The 18,421-nt window shown below is 38.2% G+C and overlaps 1 protein-coding gene and 1 non-coding gene across 4 annotated transcripts in view; one reads left to right on the top strand and one right to left on the bottom strand.

Moving 5' to 3' along the window:
- The window catches only part of ADGRB3 (adhesion G protein-coupled receptor B3), a 799,670-nt gene that overhangs the window by 525,305 nt on the left and 255,944 nt on the right, over positions 1-18,421 (top strand). The window lies entirely within an intron of this gene.
- Positions 16,317-16,423, bottom strand: LOC137205152 (U6 spliceosomal RNA). Its single transcript, XR_010934015.1, has one exon. It is a non-coding gene; the product is annotated as a U6 spliceosomal RNA (small nuclear RNA).

The following is an 18,421-nucleotide window of genomic DNA, read 5'->3' as shown; positions in this document are numbered from 1 at the left end:
ACTGTATAGCACAGGGAACCCCACTCAGTACTCTGTAATGACCTATATGGGAAAATAATCTAAAAAAACAGGGGATATATGTATATGCATAACTGATTCACTTTGCTAAACAGCAGAAACTAACAAAACATTGTAAATCAACTATAGTCCAATAAAATAAACAAACAAACTTCATTGCCAGAGCAAAAAATATACATATATATGGTTTTCAGAAGACAACTTTCAATAACAAATGGACCATCCTCAGGCAGGTGGCTCATGGCCTGGGACCGAGCTCTGAGAGCACATTACGACAACAGGCATGCCAGGCGTGCTAATGGGCCTGGCTGGCGTGCGGGCTTCATTAGTGCTTCAAGGGGCACAGAACTGCAGTCCTGGACCTTGGCCGGTGGTCTGTTTGCTGGATGCCCCTTCCCTCCAGTTGGGCTGTGCTGACTTCGTAAATCAAAGCCTTCGGGATACATCGTCTACCATGATTTTATTACAAAAGCCAATATATAGTGTCTGAAAGAAACTGGAAAAAAGTATAGACCAAAAAGAGTACCTGTAATCCCATCATCTCTGTTGGTAAACATTCTTAAACCTTTTTTAATTTAGCCAGGATGTTAATAGAGATCTGGCTCTGGATATAATGAGAATATAGTTGCAAAAATGGGTTTATGCTTTATATACAGTTTTATGCCCTGCTTTTTCATTTATTGTATCATTAATATAGTTCCATGTCAATAAGTATATTTCTACAGCTGTTGGTAGGGCTGCATAGAACTCTATTATATTTATATTCTCTACTACTGTTGAAATGTATAATCCCCGGATAAAGTACAAAGTATGTTATTCCAACAGAATACACATTCCTGAGGTTTTGGTGATTCTCAAGCCACCAGGCATAAATTAATTTTTTTTCTGTCTTTAAAAGGCAGGAAGAGAAAAAGATATACTTGTGTCATCTAAATCATCACCCCTTAATAAGTAATATCACAGCCATATTACAGTAAGCCAAACTCTCACAGGCAATAGGTAATATTTCAGGAGTAAACATTAAAATGTAATTATCTCAAGTTCAGAAATAAGGGTGATGAATCAAGGACAGTTTGTTTTTAAATTTTATATTATCTTGAGCCTTAAGGCAGAAGGTTTTAAACCCAAGACAAATTTTCAATGCCCTGTAACTATTGTCTTGTCTTCTTGTGTCTGAGTATGATGTGTTTTATTGAATTAGGTTTAAATTAAGTTCGGGAGCTTATTATGCAATGGCCTCCAAAGAGCATCCTTTCCCTTCACTGCTGCCTGTTTTAGGAATTGCTGATGTCCTCAGTTCAAAGCTGTATCATCCATTTCTAGAATTACTTTCTTGAAACGTGAAGATAAGAGCATTGTCTGATTGCAGCATCCAGATTTCCCTTTCCTGTTTTCTGACTCTTTTACCAATACATGTGTTTTACAAAGTCACAGAAGTAACAGTGTAATGACCACTTAGGCCCAAGTCTACGTGATTATAGCAAGAATTACTTTGAACAGGTAGTCAGGGGCACCTGACGTCTAGCTGTGGCTCTATCATCAATCCAACTGAGAAAGCAGTTGGCTCCCAGTTTCATTACCTGTAAAATGAAAGGGCTAAACTACATGAACATTGAGATCCCTCCAGATATGGTGTAATTCTGGTATCGTTCACCCTTTTGGAGACCAGAAGCTTGTTCGAACTCATGCATTGATGACTAGGTACCAGACCTGGGATTCTGTTCTGGTCGAACTACCAGGAAACAATTCGCTTTTCCAAGGTTAGCATGTGGTATTAAATGGCTCACTGAATCCCCTGGGCTCAGTTTCTAGAAGAGACCCTGAAAGCCTCAACACAGAACTTAGCCAGGCACCTGGATAAGTGACACTCCTACTATCATCAAGAAGCTGCCTACAGGAAAGAAAGTCAGACACCAATCTGCACCATGGGATGCATGCCTGGTACCCGCTGCTCTTCTTGTTCAGCTCAGTTCTAACTTCAGCCCTCATGTGAGTGCATGTGGTTGATGAAAACTAAGTGACATTCAGCCCTGGCTGCAGGGCCTCTAGGACATGTTCCATTTCAGATTCCCAACCTCTGCAGCAGAAGGTGTCACACCAGACTGGAGGTTGGAATAGTTTTTTAGGGAGTCAAACCACAGTCCCAGATGTTCTCAATATCTGATTGGTACCAGAAACCCATGAATAGGCCACTGTTTTATCAAAAAAAATGTGCCTTAGTATGTACATATACTTATTTTAAATGGGAATATATTACCATATAAAATTTTGAAAGTGATTAATTAGTAATTAATAACCAAATTTATATTTGGTCTATCTATAAGAAAACTGTATTTTTGGTGACAATATTCTAAATATTGTTTTTCCCTTGAAATGAAGAGTATATGTTAAATATGCACTAAAAGAATATAATATGAATTAAGCTCTAATTTGTCCATATTTTATTCTACTCAAAAAGAATTAGAGCTGCCGTTGTAATGGACATATCCTGATACTCTAGATTACAGATTTCTCAAAGCTGATGTTTGTTATTAACAGTATTTTGAGTTCACGTGCCACCATATAAATGGCTTTTTGCCAGTTAATCACTGTCATAGAAAACTACTGACTTACACAGAAGTCAGAAATTATTGATAATTTTAATTTCTTTGTCTCACTGAGCTAAAAAGTTATTTCAGAGAGAATTATTGATGAGTGGCTGATTCTAGAGCAGATTGTTAGCATGGAATTTATCAGTCTGATGAAATGTTAAGTGAATAGGAATAATTATTCACTCATTCATTCAACAGTATTTATTTGTCCCTGCTGTGTGTGAGACCGTAGTAGGGATTTGGAACACAGAAGTGAGCAAAACACAAGAAGATTTCTGTCCTCTCAGAGCAACTATTCTAACATGGGTAGACAGGCTATAAACAAGAAACATAATACATAAGCAAATCATGTTATAGAAGGTAATACGTGCTATGGGAAAAATAAAATGTAGAGCAAAAGGATGTGGGTGGGGATTGGGGGAGGGGTGTGGCCAACATATCCCTCACTGGAGATGGGAGACTGGAGCAAAGACAAAGGAAGTGAGAAAATGTATTCCCGTGACCCTCTGGAGACAGAGCATGCCAGCCAGAGGGGTCAGCTGGGGTAGGTAAAAGGCATAAAATAGAAGAGTGCCAGGCTTGCCCAAGGAACAGCAAGGAGTCTGGAGCGGTTGGAGTGCTGTGAGGGGGGAGACTAACAAGAGGTTACTTTGGAGAGCTCTGAAGGCCACATGGTGCAGGGCCTTCCGGGCCATTACAAGGACTTGGAATTTGGCTCTGAGGACACGAGTCATGTCAGGGTTTGAGCAGAAGAATGACATAAAGTTACATTTTAAATGTACCTTTCTGTAGCTACTATGTTTACCACAAGCTGTAGGTGAGGGAGCATATTAGCAGGAAGGTCAAATGTGAGTCTGTTTCAGTGATCTGGGTGAGAGATGCTGGTGTCTCTATCAGGATGGTCGCAGTAGAGGCCGTAAGATGTTTGCAAGATTGGATTCACAGTATGAAAGCTGTAGGGGATTCAAGAAAGACTTCAGAGACATTGGTCTGAGCTGTGGAGGAATGGAGTTGCCATTAAGTGAGATGGAGGAAACGACTCATGGACGAGGTTTGTGGGAAGGGAACAGGAGTTCTGAACCCAAAAGGTTGGAGGGTATGTATTTGTTTACTGCAGTGCTTCTCAAAGTGTGGTCCCTGGACCAGCAGGATCACCATCACCTGGGAACATGTTAGAGATGTATACCGTTGGGCCCCATGCTAGACCTTCTCCATAAGAAACTCTAACCATGGGGCCCAGCAGTCTGTGCTTTGGCCAGACCTCCAGGTGGTTCTAATGCTCACTCAAGTTTGAGAAACGTTGTGTGTCATCGACAGGGACCATGGGAACACTATGGGTTCTGAAGTTAGAAGACCTGGATTCAAATCCTGCCTGACTGGGGCAAGATGATCCCTCCACCTGAGACTTAATTTCTATACCTTTAAAGGGTAGACAGTAATACCTGTGCCGCCAGATTGATGCGAGGAACCAGATAAAACAGATAAAACCTGTTCACTTTGTAAGAATTAGGAAGAGGAGACAGGAGGCTGGGGGTGGGGAGGATAACACTTTTTTCTAATATCCTTTTGCTTTCAAGAAGAAGTAATAAACGTTACATGGAAGATCAGAGTTTTTCTTGAACTTTCGCTAGACCTTCAACATGCAGGTAAAGATGACTGCTAAGCAAATGTGAGACTGATGATGCTACTTTTGTGACTTGGTAGAAGGAATAATTGTTTGAATTAAATAATTTCTTTACCTCCTTTGGATATAGAAAGAAAAGAGAAGTCTGTATTTTTACTACAAAATAGAAAAACCTGTTTCAATATGAATTTGCTTCTCTACGTGTATGCAGTTATCTTCTAGCATCTGTTTAAATTTGGTTTGCAATCTTTAGGTTCATTTTTCCACTTTTCTAGAAAATGTAGAGTATGATGTGTCTGGGTTTACAGAATTCTGCAAGTAAGTTAAAAATAAGGGGAGATGTAGTCTTGGAACCATGTTTCCAGGAAAACTCAATTATTCTTTCATTTTGTTATAAGAAAAAAAACTCAAGCTATTCGTTAAAACCAAGTCTATGTGGTGGCAAAGAATGTTTTAAGTTTTAAAGAACTTGTTACACAGCATGAGTTTTTATATTCGAAGTCACTAACATATTTTTGCCATGGCAGCGGTTTAGCAAAACTATATACGTATGTTTGAAACCAGCTTGGTTCTGCCATTTTGATTTCCAAGTGTCACCTAATAGTTAGTCATGGTAGTCTTCCTTATTCTAGGTTTCTGATTGAGGAGCTATTATGGTCTACATAGAAATGAATACATTTTCAGAACATAGACGAACATCACTAGGCTGGGAAATTAAAAATTAACTACCATTTTGTATTTTTTTACATTCAGTAGAGAGTGAAGGTAATATAACAGGATTAAATAATAAGGTAGATTTTAAAAGTCTTGTCTCACATAAGTACAATTTAAGTCAATATTCATCTGCCTGTTTTGGAAACTTTTATTTCCTACCTCTGAAATTCTCTAATCATATTCTTGCAGAGTGTTCAACATTCATTCACCAAAAGTATGTTGAAGATCTTCTGTGTGTCTGGTACTGTTCTGGATGCCTGAGATACAACGGTGCACTAAATAGACACACATCTGGAAGTTATATTCCAGTGGAAGGAGGCAAACAATAAATACGATCAGCAAATTACAGAATATGCTACACAGGCTATGTCATAAACACTATGAAGAAAGATAAAACAGGGAGAAGGCTATAGATAATGGGGAGCTGAGAGGAAGAGAATTCTACATAGAGTTCCTAAGGAAGGAGTCCCTCAGGTGACAGCTGAGTCTAAACCTCATGGGTGTGAAAGAGTGAGCTGGGTGGATATTTGGGGAAGAGATTCGTCAGAAGAGGGGCTGCAAAGGCCTGGAGTTGGAGCACATCTAGGATCAGCAAGGTGGCCAGTATGACCAGAGAGGAGTGACAGCAATTTCAGAGATGGAGACAACAAGATGCAAAATATAGAAAGCCTTGTGGGCCTTTGTCAGGACTGAATTACTTGGCGTGAAATAGAAACTGGAGAGTTGGGGCAGAGGACTTACCTGATCTGGCTTCCATCCAAAGATCTCTTCCTTTTGCATTTTCATTTGATTGAGAGCTTGCCTAGAAATAAGCTTCTGGGATTAAGTCATCCTCCCTACAAACTTTGGAGTCACCACTGACCCCCACCACGTAGCATTTCATGGGACTCTGGTTTGTGTTTTTTCATAGATGATAGTTTAAACTCTCCATAATGTTTAGTATTTCTAATCATCTTTGTATTTTACATAGCGTTTGTGTCCAAGTGGGTTTTTTTTTTCTTTTTTTCCAAAAGTTGTTTTCATGTAGCTCTAGATTCTAATCTTTCTTCAACACCATGAAAATTTCTTCTATTATTTCTTAGATTATTTCCTCATCCTTTCTAACATTCCTATAAGAAGGATGATGGATTTTCTAGATCTTCCCACATCTCTTAATTTTTCTCCCTTTAATTTCCATATATTTATCTTTTTCTACACTACAGACTGCCACAGTTAGAATTTTGTCCTTGCCACTTACTTGCTGTATGACCTTTGGCTAATTACTGAATCTCTGTGTTGTCTGTGAGTCTCCATCCATAAAATGAGGGTAATAACAATGGTACCTACCTTGTAGGAATGTTATGTGGGGTAAATGAGTTCATAGCAAATGAAAAACTAATGTTAGCTCTTTATCTTCCAGGTCACTAATTCAGCATTCAGTATCTTCACTCTATCATTGAGTAGTTCTTTTGATATATTTTTTTTTAATTTAAGGCAATTATAATTTCAATTTCCAAGGATGTTTTCTCACTTTTTGACTCATTCTTTCTACAGAACAGCCTATTCTTTGTCCATGTATGCAATATGCTATCAAATCTCCCTGAGGATAACAATTAGAAAAATGTGAAATTATTTTCTTCCCCTAATTGTTTCTATTTCCTCTAGAGTCTGCCATTCTCTATCTACTTCCTGGTATTTTTCTTTTTGCCATTGGTTTTCTTCAGAAGCCTTGAGATGTTCAGTTGTCAGTCCATATTAGTGGACGAAATACATAGTTTGTTTGTGTTTTGTTTGTATCTGTACATCTGACATGGGAGAATCCCATGGGTAGTCTCCCCTTGGCTGCAAGGGCTCCTTGCAAGGTCTGCATTACCAGGCAGAGGTCTGTAGAAGGCAGGCTTCCTCTGAGGGCACATGGGCAGGGAACAAGCAGGCAGACCAAGCAATTCCCAGTTTAACTTCCCTCTTGGACAGTGCTGCCTTCCCTTGTGTGAGCCCTTCTTCCATATTGTTTGTGGGAGTCTAGATTCCCCCTATCCTCCACTCTGATTCTTTCTTCAGCTCCCAAATCGATATTTGGAGCCCTCCCCAGACAGATCAAGCACTTTCTTTGGAGACTTCTCAAGCTTTAACTCAATTAGTCTATGTGCATCTAAACAGAAGGAGGGCACCTGACTAACTCCTCTTCATTTAATTCCTTTAGTGACTCTGAAAGTTCTCCAGCGCTTCTTTGAAAACAACAATGCTCACCTCTCACCTTGAAGGAAGTTGGCTCTACTCTGGTTTCTCTTCCAGTCTCATTCCATCTGCATTCAGGGTCTCAAACTTTCTACTTGGACCTTGGGACTTATCTTAAAAATATATTTGATGTCATTTCAGTGAATTGGGGAAGCAGCAAAGCAATGAAAAGCTTGTGCTCTGTCCCACATTTGGGAACACAAGTCAAGTCCACATCTTTTAGTTTGCACTCCCCAGCTCATATTTCTGACTATGGATTTTGAGTGGCTTAGGTCTAAGGGCTAACATAGTAGTTTTTAACACAGGGAGGCCATATCATCAAGAACTTCCCTTCCTTCTCTTCCTTTAGAGATTGACCCTTTCAACCCTAAGATGAGCTTGCCGGATTACGTAGTGGGATCTCCAAGCTGACAACCATAGTGGTTAACTCTTCAGCTCCTAAATTAAAGAACCTTAATACCCTCGGACCAGACTCTCTTCTTCCCCAGGTGAACATGAGGCCAAGTGGATTCACTGGAGTTTGCCTTCAGGAAGATACTAGGGATGAGTGTAGCGAGGTGAGATTGGGTCAGAGGCTGTAGGGAGGAGAGGAACTTTTGAGGACAGTGTGTGGGGAGAAGAAGCGAGGTCATTAGTCTTCCCCGTTCCCACCTGTGGATGTGTCTCCCTCCCACATTTCAGGATTTCAACTCACAAGGGGGATTAGCACCCAGTTCCCTGGCTAGGATGTACCTTGTTTCTTATTACTCCACTCTTCAACACCATCAAAGGGCTGTAGAGAGATTAGAGAGTTGTAAAATAAATTAGGTGATACAACCACTATGGAGAACAGTATGGAGATTCCTTAAAAAACTAAAAATAGAATTACCATATGACCCAGAAATCCCACTACTGGGCATATACCCTGAGGAAGCCATAATTCAAAAAGACACATGCACCCCAATGTTCATTGCAGCACTATTTAGAATAGCCAGGACATGGAAGCAACCTAAATGTCCATCGATAGATGAATGGATAAAGAAAATGTGGCACATATATACAATGGAATATTACTCAGCCATAAAAAGAAACGAAATTGAGTTTTTTGTAGTGAGGTGGATGGACCTAGAGTCTGTCATACAGAGTAAAGTAAGTCAGAAAGAGAAAACAAATATCATATGCTAACGCATATATATGGTATCTAAAAAAAAAAAATGGTACTGATAAACCTAGTTGCAGGGCAGGAATAAAGAGGTAGACATAGAGAATGGACTTGAGGACATGGGCTGGGAGGGTGAAGCTGGGGTGAAGTGAGAGTAGCATCGACATACATACACTACCGATTGTAAAATAGTTGGCTGGTGGGAAGCAGCTGCATAGCACAGGGAGATCTGCTCCGTGTTTTGCGATGACCTAGAGGGATGAGATAGGGAGGATGGGAGGGAGACACAAGAAGGAGGAGTTATGGGGACATGTGTATGCATATGGCTGATTGGATTTGTTGTGCAACAGAAACTAACATGGTACTGTGAAGCAATATACTCCAATAAATATCTATTAAAAAAATAATTAATTAATTAAAGGAAAGGTCAAAAACCACTCTTCCCTCAGGTTCCTGCAAAGTCAAAATGAACAGGATGGGAATTCTGTAATTTTTAATGGGCCTGAAGATGACCAAGGAAGGGACTCCCACGTCCCACCCAGTGAGGCAGAGGACCCTGTGAAGGCAGGGGGATAGACTGTGCATTAGAGGTGACTGCTTTTCAGGGAGATGCATGAGGTCAGGAGACCGTAGATGGTCACTTAGCTGGATTCCCCCAAATCATCAAACAGGCCACCCATGGAGTCTGAAGCTGGATGTATTCATTGGACAGACAAGGTGAGGACTGACCAACAGAGAAGTGACCCAAACTGGAGTCATAGCCTGTCACCAATTTGTTCACAGGCTCCTTTTGTGCAAATATTCTTTGGTCTTTTCTGACAGATTTAAGTCAGGTTTGAGAGTAGGAGGAAAGGGAGTTTGGGAAGAGTGTTGAAAGGGAAAAGAGGTCATGGAAATGTTTGAATATGACTGTATTCACCCAAAGGACACTAAGTTTTAATCTGGAAGTTACTGAGAAAACTGTAGGGCTGGAGAACATTTATCAAATCACTACTGACTGAGACTGGGACCATGTTGAAGAAAACCAAGAACAATTCTAAAATAAATACAGAAAGGAGTTTCATGTCCACCCATAGCTGAATGTTGACTGTATCATTTTGAGCTCTTCATACCCAGTAATGTACATTATAGTAAGGTGCTTTACAAACATTGTCTAATAAAAATACCTAATTTATCACTAATTAGATAGTAATTGTGTTTCCGTGCTAAGAGATAAAATATCCAAATGTGTCTCCCTCTGAAATTGGGTTTAGGCACCATAATGGCCGTTCATTAATGTTCCAGCAATCTCTGAGGTCCAAATGTAGTTATCACACGGAATCATCCCAAGTCACTCATGGTATGCCCCAAACCATCTGCCTCATACCTTTACAAACTGGAAAGGAGGTTAGAAACTGAGATGCCTCTTCCCAATCTCAATCCTGAAGACTGAAGCTTAGAAATGGCATTAAAACATTTACTACAAGCCCACTAAGACACGTTTTGTTTATTATTATTTCTACTTAGACTTTGCACCAGGTTCTGCCTTAACATATTTTACAGTCAGTAAATATGACTTGATTCAGCACTGAAGGGAAAAGGGTAACACGATGTTCCTGGGATCATTTCCTTCTTGACATCCTCATATTAATGACTGTTTGCTTATGTCTTGGCTGACATGAATTGGAAACAAACCAAACTTTATAATTCTTGCCTTCAAATTTGAGTTATTTGTCAGTGAAGATGGTATTCCTAAATTGCAATTTTCAAACTGGATTTTTCGCCATGTTTTATGAAAAGTGCATAGCAGTCTGCAAATCTCTGGTTCAAAATTACATGTTTCTCTCTATCATGACAGTGCCTAAGCTATGTTCTGTCCCTTAATAAGTCTACTTCTGATTTCTGACTCCTGTCAAAATTGATCCTGTACAGGTCAGTCTGACCCATAAACTACACGAAATTGTTTTTGAGGTTTGAGGCCTTAATATCAGTTAATGTCTAAATCTGCCATGAAATTTTGCTATGTGCTTTTTGTTCCATGGTAATTACCACCTTCGTCATCATATTCAAGTCTTGATAGGCAATGTTGCTTTGAAAATACTAAGAGAAAGCATATTTTTTAAATCACATAGTGTATTTCTTTTGGAAATTAAGTACTGATACTTACACCTAACTGGAGACTTCCATAATTTTTGTTTTCTTCTTTATCCTAAAAGAAATGACTGCTCTTGTAATTCATGTTGCTTACGTGTGGTTTCCTGACTTCTCATTCTTGAACATGAGTAGACTCTGCCGTGTTAGAAAATTTTCCTGATATCTTCAGATACACGAAGTCAGTCATTGCGATTCTTTCTGTAACCATCAAGTGAGTGTGGGATTGTCTGGTTCTTTCTAGGTTTGAAACTACAAATGTAGCTTCTAATCCAGTTTCTACTTAATCACGGGGTGACTTGACCCATATCACTTAGCCCTGTGCGTCTTACTTTCCCTCTGTTATAAAAATGAGGATGTAATAAAAACTACTCAAAGAGTATTAAATTCAATGTGTAAAAAACAGCTGAATCATGGTTAGTATTCAAAAAACGTGAACTTTCTTCCTTTCTTTGCTCGCACTACAGAACATATTTTATTCCAGAATATATCAACCTCATATATTAGGTGTGATTTCTTTTTCCAAAAACTCTTGATACTGTGAACACCTTGGTATCAGCTTCTACCAAATTCCAAATGTTAAAATTTTGCTCCAGGAGTGCTCCAGTGCCCAGGAATTTGTGTGAGGCAAGGGCCCACATAGCAAGATTACAACCAAGGTAACAGTGTTTCTTCTGGCATGGCATTTGGACACAAGTGCCTTTGAAAGTCTCCTTCATACCTGCCCCCTAAAGAGATACTAGAGCTGTCTCCCTACAGAGAAAGGAAATCACACGTTAAGAGTCAGCACAATGTGTTCACATATGGACACATTCTCCATTAAAAAAAATCCAGTTACTCTATTTCCAGTGAGACATTGTAGCAGGGCTGCCCCCAATCTATGAAAAGTGCCAGCCCCTGTGAACACTGTGTGTGCTTATCATCAGTATTTAAGACACGTCTGCTTATCCTCACTGTCACCTGTCTGTTCACAAGAAAAAGTATCTAAGAGCTCTCCCTTTATTTGAAAGTCAAACGTATTTCGGTATCTTTGCCACATCGCAGTTTTACTTAAAGACTTCATTCCCCAAAGCCAAAATGACAAAATCCACAGCTTAGAGTAATTTATTAAAATGTAAAGCCTCCGTTTAAATGAAGCAAGCTGTTAGGGGATCCTGTAGTCCATGAGTTGAAGACAATGATTTATTCTACAGGGATAATACTGATCATTTAAAATGTTCCTTCTTTGCCTTTAATGGATGGTAACTGGAATTACTATTTGGAATTTCTTCCAAAGTCTATTTCTGCTCTTTGGTGAATCACGTAGCAGATATAAACCCCTCTTCCCCAAAGGAAAAAAGAAAAAAAAAAGCTCCAAGAATCATTGATCCAGGCTTGAAGCCAAGCAATCTATATTTAGTGCTTTCTCAACAAGCCACACAATAAAAATGTAAATGGAATGGTGCTACTTTCTCCTTTCACCTTTTTTCAGTGTGTAACTTTGATGCTGTTTAAATTATTTATTTTCAGATTATCTTCAAAGAACTTAGTTAATCCCATGTAGGGGCCTTACTATCCCAATTTCACATTAATCATAATTCCATGATTCTTATTGCTTTACAATACTTGACTTTCATAAAAATGTAAGGATAAACCTGAGGTACCCTCCTACTCTGGGTTGCTGAATTTGCACAGAGTCAATGGGTCTCATCTAAGTCCTTTCCCCCCCAATTTATTGGGATATACCTGATATATAAGGTCATGTAAGTTGAAGGTGTACAGTGTGTTGATTTGATACACATGCATTGCAATATGATTACCACTGTAGTGTTAGCTAACAACTCCGTCACATCATATAATTACCTTTTTGTTGTTGTAAGAACATTTCAGATCTAACCTCTCAGAGACTTTCAAGTATGTAGTACAGTATTGTTATCTTTAATCATAATGCTATCCATAGATCCCCGGAAGGAATTCATCTTCTAGTTGGAAGTTTGTACCCTTTGACCATCATCTCTTCATTTCTCCTGCCTCCCACCCTTAGTAACCACCACTGTACTCTCTGTTTCCATGAGCTCGGCTTTTCTAGATTCCATATGTAAGTCATACCATATAGTATTTGTCCTTCTCTGCCTGACTTATTTCACTTAGTATTGTGCACTCAAGAGCCATTCACGTTGTCATAAATGACAGGATTTTGTTATTTCTCGTGATTGAGTAATACTAGATATCTTCTTTTTTAAATTTATTTTTTATTTTAACATCTTTATTGGAGTATAATTGCTTTACAATGCTGTGTTAGTTTCTGCTTTATAACAAAGTGAATCAGTTATACATATACATATATCCCCATATGTCTCCCCTCTTGCATCTCCCTCCCACCCTCCCTATCCCACCCCTCTAGGTGGTCACAAAGCACTGAGCTGATTGCCCTGTGCTATGTGGCTGCTTCCCACTAGCTATCTATTCTACATTTGGTAGTGTATATATGTCCATGCCACTCTCTCACTTTGTCCAAACTTCCCCTTCCCCCTCCCTGTGTCCTCAAGTCTATTCTCTGCATCTGCATCTTTATTCCTGCCCTGCCCCTAGGTTCTTCAGAACCCTTTTTTTTAGATCCCATATATATGTGTTAGCATACGGTATTTGTTTTTCTCTTTCTGACTTAATTCACTCTGTATGACAGTCTCTAGGTCCATCCACCTCACTACAAATAACTCAGCTTTGTTTCTTTCTATGACTAAGTAATATTCCATTGTATGTATGTGCCACATCTTCTTTGTCCATTCATCTGTCGATGGACACTTAGGTTGCTTCCATTACCTGGATATTGTAAATAGTGCTGCAGTGAACATTGTGGTATATGTCTCTTTTTGAATTATGGTTTTTTCAGGGTATCTGCCCAGTAGTGGGATTTCTGGGTCATATGGTAGTTCTATTTTTAGTTTTTTAAGAAACCTCCATACTGTTCTCCATAGTGGCTGTATGAATTTACATTCCCACTAACAGTGCAAGAGGGTTCCCTTTTCCCCACACCCTTTCCAGGATTTACTGTTTGTAGATTTTTTGATGATGCCCATTCTGACTAGTGGTACCTCACTGTAGTTTTGATTTTCATTTCTCTAATGAATAGTGATGTTGAGCATCCTTTCATGTGTTTGTTAGCAATCTGTATATCTTCTTTGGAGAAAGTCGATTTAGGTCTTCTGCCCATTTTTGGATTGGATTGTTTGTTTTTTTCATATTGAACTGCATGAGCTTCTTGTAAATTTTGGAGATTAATCCTCTGTCAGTTGCTTCATTTGTAAATACGTTCTCCCATTTTGAGTGTTGTCTTTTCATCTTGTTTATATTTTCCTTTGCTGTGCAAAAGCTTTGAAGTTTCATTAGATCCCATTTGTTTGTTTTTGTTTTTATTTCCATTTCTCTAGGAGGTAGGTCAAAAAGGATCTTGCTGTGATTTATGTCAGAGAGTGTTCTTCCTATGTTTTCCTCTAAGAGTTTCATAGTGTCCAGTCTTACCTTTAGGTCTTTAATCCATCTTGAGTTTATTTTTGTGTATGGTGTTAGAGAATGTTCTAATTTCATTCTTTTACATGTAGCTGTCCAGTTTTCCCAGCACCATTTATTGAAGAGGCTGTCTTTTCTCCATTGTATATTCTTGCCTCCTTTATCAAAAATAAGGTGACCATGTGTGTATGGGTTTATCTCTGGGCTTTCTATCCTGTTCCATTGATCTATTTTTCTGTTTTTGTGCCAGTACCATACTGTCTTGATTACTGTAGCTTTGTAGTATAGTCTGAAGTCAGGGAGCCTGATTCCTCCAGCTCCGTTTTCTTTCTCAAGATTGCTTTGGCTATTGGGGGTCTTTTGTGTTTCCATACAAGTTGTGAGTTTTTTTGTTCTAGTTCTGTGAAAAATGTCATTGGCAGTTAGATAGGGATTACATTGAACCTGTAGATTGCTTTGGGTAATATAGTCATTTTCACAATGTTGATTCTTGCAACCCAAAAACATGGTATATCTCTCCATCTGTTTGTATCGTCTTTAATTTCTTTCATCAGTGTCTTATAGTTTTCTGCATACAGGTCTTTTGTCTCCTTAGGTAGGTTTATTCCTAGGTATTTTATTCTTTTTGTTGCAACAGTAAATGGGAGTGTTTCCTTAATTTCTCTTTCAGATTTTGCATCATTAGTGTATAGGAATGCAAGAGATTTCTGTGTATTAATTTTGTATCCTGCTACTTTACCAAATTCATTGATTAGCTCTAATAGTTTTCTGCTAGCATCTTTAGATTCTCTATGTATAGTATCATGTCACCTGCAAACAGTGACAGTTTTACTTCTTTTCTGATTTGGATTCCTTTTATTTATTTTTCTTCTCTGATTGCTGTAACTAAAATTTCCAAAACTGTGTTAAATAAAAGTGGTGAGAGTGAGCATCCTTGTTTGTTCCTGATTTTAGAGGAAATGGTTTTAGTTTTTCACCATTGAGAACGATGTTGGCTGTGGGTTTGTCATATATGGCCTTTAATATGTTTGGGTAAGCTCCCTCTGTGCCTACTTTCTGGAGGGTTTTTATCATAAATGGGTGTTGAATTTTGTCGAAAACTTTTCCTGCATGTATTGAGATTACCATATGGTTTTTATCCTTCAGTTTGTTAATATGGTGTATCACATAGATTGATTTGCATATATTGAAGAATCCTTGCATTCCTGCAATAAACCTCACTTGATCATGTGGTATGATCCTTTTAATGTGCTGTTGGATTCTGTTTGCTTGTATTTTATTGAGGATTTTTGCAGCTATGTTCATCAGTGAAAATGGCCTGTATTTTTCTTTTTTTGTGACGTCTTTATCTGGTTTTGGTATCAGGGTGATGGTGGACTCATAGAATGAGTTTGGGAGTGTTCCTCCCTCTGCTATATTTTGGAAGAATTTGAGAAGGATAGGTGTTAGCTCTTCTCTAAATGTTTGATAGAATTCACCTGTGAAGCCATCTGGTCCTGGGTTTTTGTTTGTTGGAAGATTTTTAATCAAAGTTTCAATTTCAGTGCTTGTCATCGGTCTCTTTATATTTTCTATTTCTTCCTGGTTCAGTCTGGGAAGGTTGTGCTTTTCTAAGAATTTCTCGATTTCTTTCATATTGTCCATTTTATTGGCATAGAGTTGCTTGTAGTAATCTCTCATGATTCTTTGTATTTCTGCAGTGTTGGTTGTTACTTCTCTTTTTTCATTTCTAATTCTGTTGATTTGAGTCTTCTCCCTTTTTTTCTTGATGAGTCTGACTTGTGGTTTATCAATTTTTTTTATCTTCTCAAAGAAACAGCCTTTAGTTTTATTGATCTTTGCTATCATTTCCTTCATTTCTTTTTCATTTATTTCTGATCTGATCTTTATGATTTCTTTCCTTCTGCTAACTTTGGGGGATTTTTGTTCTTCTTTCTCTGATTGCTTTAGGTGTAAGGTTAGGTTGTTTATTTGAGATGTTTCTTGTTTCTTGAGGTAGAATTGTATTGCTGTAAACTTCCCTCTTAGAACTGCTTTTGCTGCTCCCATAGGTTTTGAGTCGTCGTGTTTTCATTGTCATTTGTTTCTAGGTTTGTTTTGATTTCCTCTTTGATTTCTTCAGTGATCTCTTGGTTATTTAGTAGTGTATTGTTTAGCCTCCATGTGTTTGTATTTTACAGATTTTTTCCTGTAATTGATATCTAGTCTCTTAGCATTGTGGTTGGCAAAGATACTTGATACAATTTCAATTTTCTTAAATTTACCAAGGGTTGATTTGTGACCCAAGATATGATCTATTATTGAGAATGTTCCAGGAGCACTTGAGAAGAAAGTGTATTCTGTTGTTTTTGGATGGAATGTCCTATAAATATCAATTTGTTTAATGTGTCATAAAAGTATGGAACGCTTCACAAGTTTGTGTGTCATCCTCACATAGGGGCCATGCTAATCTCTTCTGTGTCAGTCCAGTTTTAGTACATGTGCTGCCAAAGCAAGCACTCCATATCTTCTTTATCCATTCTTCCACTGGTGGACACTTAGGCTGCTTCCCTATGTTGGCTGTTGTGAATAATGATGCAGTGAACATGCAAGACCAGTTCTTTATAGTTTATGAATTCTTTTTCCATGTAGAGCTTGTTTCCGCCAGCCTCCTCCTAGGGTAGATAATTTAACTTGCTGGAACACCACTAGACCATAAATTCCTTATGAACTCGGATCTATGAACCGTCCATCTGCCTAGAGACTAACACAGTGCATAAAGCATAATGATAGATAGCATTTATAAAATGCTGACTGTATGTCAGGCACTCATTTACACTCTTTACATGCATTAATTTATTTAATCTTCAGAACTTAATGAAATAAGTATTACTATTATCTTTACTTTACAGTTGAGTTAACCTGAAGTTAATCTGAAATACAAATGTGATTTGGCCAAACCCATACAACAAGTATGTAAGGTAACAAAAATCTGAACCTAGGCAGCTCTTGAGTTCTACCTTATAGTATCAACTAGTGGAGTTAAGAATTCAGTGCATGTGTGTAGAATTAAATAAACTCCTCTGGAACCTAACAGAATTTCTTTAAAAAATGTAGATAATGCAGATGGGATGAAAACAAAAGTGAAAGAGAAAAGTGTAGAATAAGGAAGTTGGAGAGTAACATCAAAGAAAGAATAGGGGATAAAAAACAGTGAAGAAGGAAATTAGCCCAAGTGCAGGATTTCATGGTGCAAATAGGAGAAAATAATTAAAAGAGGCTGCTTGAGGTGAGGGGGGAAGGAATATTGGAAGAAGAGAATATTGAACAGAAAAAGCCTGTGAAAACATTATTGGTGGGCTGGGAAAAGTATCACACATTGAAAATTTTAAATAAAAAAGCTTTATTTTTAAATAGATATGCACTTGTGGTTAGATTATTTCTTCCTGTGTTACATTCACCCTAATCTCTCAGCCTCCCAATCGTGGTCCCATGTGAATCAAACCAGACATGTGTTCAGGTGAGATGCTAGGAGAATTATTTCACTGGACTACAGCTGTTGATGCTTTTTACTATCCACTGAGTCTTTATATTGTACAAAATCAGAAAAGGAAATGTCCGCTAAGGATCCTTTTTGGTGCAGAAATACACTGTCAATCCTCTCCTTGAATACCTTTCCCAGACTCTGTCTCATTACCAGTTTTCCCTTCCCAGTAAATAATCTACCCTAATTATTTCTAACCAGTTTTTGTAGAGATTAGTTGACCTGACAGATGGTGAGAAAGCCCTGGTTATCATTCTTGTTGTGTGTTGTCTTAGCTTCCTGAACATACCCAGTTCATAACTCATATTCATTCAACACATTTTTGCCCTCTTACATGCTCGTATCACCCACTGACATTAACACCCTTCCAAGGGAGGGGAGAGTGCTATTCTAAATTGACTAAAGTAGATTTGGAAGTGTCCCACCCCACCCCCAACTTCTTTTTCTCCTCTGTTTCTTTCTTTTAGATAATTTGAGACTTTGTGATGCCTTTTTCCCCTTCTCTGGTTTTAGAAGTTATATATTCTGTTTCATTTCACCTAATGGTTGTCCATTATTTTTAACTTATAAACTTGATTTAACAGAGTTCAGTGTGGATCAGTATCTCAGCCCTTTTCCAGAACAGTACAAAGATTTGGAACTCTTTAACTCCTGTCGTGCCCTCCTGACATTCATTATTTTTTTCCAGGCTTTGATATCCACCTTATGTTTATACTTTCCAAATTTATGCATTGTTATTTTTGTTCTAAAAGTCATACCTGTTAAGTTTTACCTGCATATGATTAACAAATGCTTTTCCCATTATTTCCTTCTAAATTCAGTCCTTCCTATTGTATCAATTTTCATCTGCTTGAGATACATCCTTTAGTAGTTCTTCCACCAAGCAAATCCCATTAGAGACCTCTCTCAGTCTGTTTCTGAACATGTTTTTAATCTTTGTTTAATTCCAAATGATATAAGACATAGTTATTTGC

This window comes from Pseudorca crassidens, chromosome 13, assembly GCF_039906515.1.
Source record: "Pseudorca crassidens isolate mPseCra1 chromosome 13, mPseCra1.hap1, whole genome shotgun sequence".
NCBI classification, from domain to species: Eukaryota; Metazoa; Chordata; class Mammalia; order Artiodactyla; family Delphinidae; genus Pseudorca; species Pseudorca crassidens.
The sequence above is the reverse complement of the archived record's forward strand: the minus strand, read 5'-3'. Positions and strand labels throughout refer to the sequence as shown.